This window comes from Nerophis lumbriciformis, linkage group LG08 (genome assembly GCF_033978685.3).
Source record: "Nerophis lumbriciformis linkage group LG08, RoL_Nlum_v2.1, whole genome shotgun sequence".
Classification (NCBI taxonomy): Eukaryota; Metazoa; Chordata; class Actinopteri; order Syngnathiformes; family Syngnathidae; genus Nerophis; species Nerophis lumbriciformis.
In genome coordinates, this window is record NC_084555.2 from 22,272,079 (window position 1) to 22,277,272 (window position 5,194).

General features: G+C 40.2%; 1 long non-coding RNA gene across 1 annotated transcript; it reads left to right on the forward strand.

The window, feature by feature from the left end:
* Positions 1-3,251: 3,251 nt before the first annotated feature.
* Positions 3,252-4,046, forward strand: LOC140678973 (uncharacterized). Its single transcript, XR_012050557.1, has 3 exons — positions 3,252-3,631; positions 3,769-3,861; positions 4,001-4,046. It is a non-coding gene; the product is annotated as an uncharacterized lncRNA (long non-coding RNA).
* The last annotated feature ends 1,148 nt before the right edge of the window (positions 4,047-5,194 follow it).

The following is a 5,194-nucleotide window of genomic DNA, read 5'->3' on the forward strand; positions in this document are numbered from 1 at the left end:
CCATAACCTCCGTGTTAATTGGTAAATTTGCTCTCGATTGAGGCTTGAACTTGTACAAAGATATAGTTTTACTAGCTCTAATAGATAGAATGCACTCTTAACATTTGTGGTAGAATTTAGCTAACCTTTCAAATCCTGGGTTAAAGTTCTGGAATAAATCTGATGCTGACAGTTTGCTGAAAGAACATGTCTTTTCAGGCCAGCAGAATGTTTTGATGTGCTTATTTCTGCTATTGAGGAAGACCCTTCAATCCTGTACAGATACATTTCTTATAAGAAGACATTTGGTTGGAACCTTTTCAAATCAGCCCAAACTCCCATATCAGCCTGTCATTAACTCTGCAACACATCCCACGCTGAGTTTAGTGACTTCCATATGCTTGACTCGATCAACATAGTTAACATGCAGAAGCTTTGTGTTCATCATTGCACTCGGCTTGATAAACTTCTCTATCAGCATATTGGATTATCAATGGCTGCACAAGTTTATCGGCTTTGTAAATTTTCAGAAATGATTGATTGTGCTAAGCTATCTGTAGCCACAGCTGCCCTGGGGTAGACTGATGGAAACATGGCTGCCAATTTGCGCCTACGGCCTCTGCAGCCACCACCAAATATTTATTTACATTGTCGTGTCTTGACCCAAGACACAACGGCAGTGACTAGGATGGCGGAAGCTGGATATGTACCAGAAACACTCAAGTTTCTTGACAGCCATTCTATCATCTGAGCCACGCCACTCCATTTTGGTTGGATCTTACGGGGTAACTGTGACATTCGCAACGAAAATGAGCAAGACTCGTAACTCTCTTTCTTTGCTCGCAGCCAAATACAAAACAATTGGCTAAGAGACAGTTTGTATCCAAAAAACACTTGGCCACTTGTAAGTGGAAGTAGCATTCTAATGTCTGTTGTGCTAAACCACAAAGATAGATCAGGCCAGGTATTATTTATAAGGATTAAAAAACACCTATTTTGAAATGACTAATCAATTGCTAAAAGCCTTGTCAACCAAACACCCAGAGGGCTGCTTTCGCTTAAGAGAACACCGATCAATAATGCATAACGTCCCCAGAAAATCTAATTGCCTGAGGGACCCTTGACCCTAATGATAAAGGAGGTTAATGTGTTTCCACGTCCCCACCGCGGTAGCCCTCTAGTGTTGTGACTCCTTTTTGACCAAGTCACTGTGTCTTCTACCCCTTAGGCATAATAATCAGGGTGTCAATATTAATATTACTCGCTTCAAAAATCAGTGATAAATAATGTGTTAGATAAACAGACTTCCTTTTAGAGGAGCAATGATTTGCTAAATGAAAGGAGTACCTCATGAATGAAGACTCCTTTCAAGACAATTTAGTCGGAAGGTGAATCATCATTGTTATTAAAAAGGCATTCAAGCATACTCTTGACTGGCCGAATAAGACGTGTTCTTATTCAATCTGCGTCATGATCACACAATGAGAATGATTAATGTTCTACTAGTTCTCCTGTTCAGGTTCTTGGTTGAGCTGGAGTCAATCCCAGCTGGCTTTGGAATTCAAGGGAGGCATGCAGAGCCGGCCCAAGGCATAAGCATACTAAGCGCTTGCTTAGGGCCCCGCGGCCACCAGGGGGCCCCCAAAAGCAATTAACAAAAAATTCTTATTTTTTATTTTTTGCATGTACGAGTCTGACTGATGATTTCTAAATGATCAAAGATATATTATTGTACAAAAACACAATTTTAGGTCAACAGAGTGCTGCTGATCTAGGCCTAGTGATTCTATGGCGTCACATTAGTGCCAAAAATCCGAGCGCATAAAAACTGTTATTGCGCGCTGATTCTCCACTTCGTGCGCGCGCGCGACACCCTTTTGCGTGCTCGTGGTGACTTTTTGTGCGCGCGCGGTGCCTTTTTGCGCGCGCGCGGTGCCTTTCTGCGCGCGTGCGATGCCTTTCTGCGCGCGTGCGACGCCTTTCTGCGCGCTCTCTGTGTACTCCTGGCATCTCTCCTCACGCTGTCATGTTTCTTTTTGGCACTTTGGGGGCGGGTATGCTTAGATGGCCCCTCCTTTCTGATTGGCTCTGAGCATTTTTCATATGACCAATCATTCTCCAGCGTAGCAACGTTGTAGCCATCTTACCTCGGACATCTAGCCTCAATCATTACATTGATGTCAATGGTACATGTACTAATTACATTACCATAACTTGCTCGATTTTCGACCAATTTACAAACGGTTTGCCTTGTTACAAATCTTATTACATGTAGATGTGACATAGGATGCTGTACCTGTTGAAATGACCTCTTTTGGTTTAAAAAAAAATGACTTAATTGTGCAACATAGTTGTGTAGGGTCAGTGTTAGTCAGTTCTCTGATTATTTTTAAACTGTTTCAGAATACATTATTAAAAGCTATTTTTAACATTTTAAAAACAAAATTCAAAGATTATTTCATTAATTGTATGGCTGAATCAAAAGAAATTCCATAAATTAGAAAACAAATGTTCAAGAAGAAGTGAAAATATAAAATAATGTTATGGTTGGATGTTATTGCTGGTGGACCAGTTCTGGCTGAAAGATGTGATTATGGTGTTTATTGTCTTATTATTTATTTGGGTCACATTTTGTATTACCCTGTACTGTGTTTATGTGGTATGAAATAACCTTCATCGGCGCGCGACATTTTTTTATCCACTTCTTCCTCCGTAAATCTTGATACATATTGACAATGACCCGCCCTACTATACTATACGCCCCCAAAGTGCCAAAAAGAAACATGACAGCGCGAGGAGAGATGCCTTTCTGCACGCTCTCTGTGTACTCCTGGCATCTCTCCTCGCGCTGTCATGTTTCTTTTTGGCACTTTGGGGGCGTGTATGCTTAGACAGCCCCTTCTTTCTGATTGGTCAGGCGAAAAATGCTGAAAAATGCCAGAGCCAATCAGAAGTATAGTAGGGCGGGTCATTGTCAATATGTATCAAGATTTACGGAGGAAGAAGTGGATAAAAACAGAAAGGCACCGCGCGCGCACAAAAAGTCACCACGCACGCGCACGAAGTGGCGAATCAGCGCGCGATAACAGTTTTTATGCGCTCGGATTTTTGGCACTAATGTGACGCCATAGGATTCTTCCTGCCTCTCTTTAAATGTAAAGCTGCCTCTGCTGCACCTGTGACGTTTGCCGCCTGCCGTGCAATGCCAGTGCGCACTGGGCTTCAAAAGCGCAGATAGAGGCAAAACCATGTCACAAAAAAGGACATATCCTTCAGGTGCAGAAAAAAGGAAGAAGAAGAAAGTGGAAGAGGAGAAAAAATGCCATGATAAAGGTATGTTTGCATGACTTGGTAATAAAAAGTTTATCAAAGAGATTTGTAGCTGTAATTAGCTTTAGCTAGGTGACGTTAGCTAGCTAGCGCGGTGCTAGCAATATGTTTTTAGCATCAGGTTACTAGTGAGATATGTTGTTTGCACAAATTGTTTGCAGCAGAGCACGGTAATTTATGTGAGTAAAATAAACATTATTTTTTACATCAACTCATAAGTTATGTGAAACTTCCCCAGGAGCATTGTTAAAATACTTTGGAGGCACAGAATCAGCCCAGAGCCAGTCCACATCCTCAGGCTCAACTGTGAGTGATGAATCAGGTGAGGAAAAGACTGTCACCATACAGTATACATTTAATTTCTTAGTATAAACATTACACCTGAAGGGAAATTAATATAGTCAAAGTATCTCATTAATATGTGTGCCTATATGTATGTATGTATGTATTTCATCTTAGGTCCATCTCTATCCTCTACAGTGCTCTCTCACACACCTCCATCCTCTGTGCCCACTGTCCCCTCCATGTCTGAAACCACAGCTGATTTATCTAGTACGTTAACTGCAAAACACCCTTTATAATTGCTCATTGTACTGCAGAACATTCTGAGATTAATAATTATGTCCAACAGTGCAATTTAATGATAGGTCCTTCTTTTTTAGTCATTGTCTTTCTTTGGTCACTTCCTCAGCAACTTCCACCACAACGTCCCCTTCACACCATGGACCATCATCAGCAGTGTTGGGTTAGTTACTGAAAAACAGTAACTAGTTACAGTTACTAGTTACTTTATTTCAAAAGTAACTCAGTTACTAACTCAGTTACTTACACCAAAAAGTAATGCGTTACTGTGAAAAGTAACTATTTAGTTACTTCTTCTACTTCTTTTTTTTTAAAGCTCCCATTAATGCCCTTTTAGCCTTCATTTTAGTACTGTTATTGCACTGGAGAATAATATAATCTGTTGATCAACTTGACATACATTTGCATCACTGAACTCTGCTAAGCAATGTGCTCTACATACAACACACAAAGACAAAGATATGTTTCAAAGGGCCAATTTATTTCAGGCCAGAACAAATTGACAAAACTATTTTAAATAGCTGCAACATAACATACATAAGTAACAAACAGCATAGTAACACTAACACTAACACTAACCACGTTAAACCCAGATTCCGAACTAATAAAGGTCTTAACTCATTCTCTTTCTATGCCACTTCAATATGGAATGCACTCCCAACAGGTGTAAAAGAAAGGGCATCTCTATCCTCCTTCAAAACCGCACTAAAAGAACACCTCCAGGCAACTACAACCCTAAACTAACACCCTCCCTTCCACATAATACCTCTTCAGATTGTAAATAATCAAATGTAGACACTTTTTCTTATACTTTCTGATCTCTCTCTCTGTGTCCACTACTTGCTGTACATATCCTACCAAGTCAGTCCTACACTGTTTCAATGTCCATTTCTCTGATGATGCAATTGTTGATGACTGAAGTGTTGATACCAACCAAACCTATCCCACACCCCGGATTGTAAATAATGTAAATAATTCAATGTATATACCCTGATGATTATCTTGTGTGATGACTGTATTATGATGTTAGTATATATTTGATAGTATATATCTGTATCTGGACCCCGACTTAAACAAGTTAAAAAACTTATTTGGGTGTTACCATTTAGTGGTCAATTGTACGGAATATGTACTGTACTGTGCAATCTACTAATACAAGTTTCAATCAATCAATCAATCAATCAACAACATAGCTGTAAAGCTGGCTTCACCTAAGGAAGGCACACGTGACATACACAGAGCCTAACCAGGCAGATTTGAATTGTTGTTTTGGGCAGTAGACGGGATCTTTGATCCAAGACGC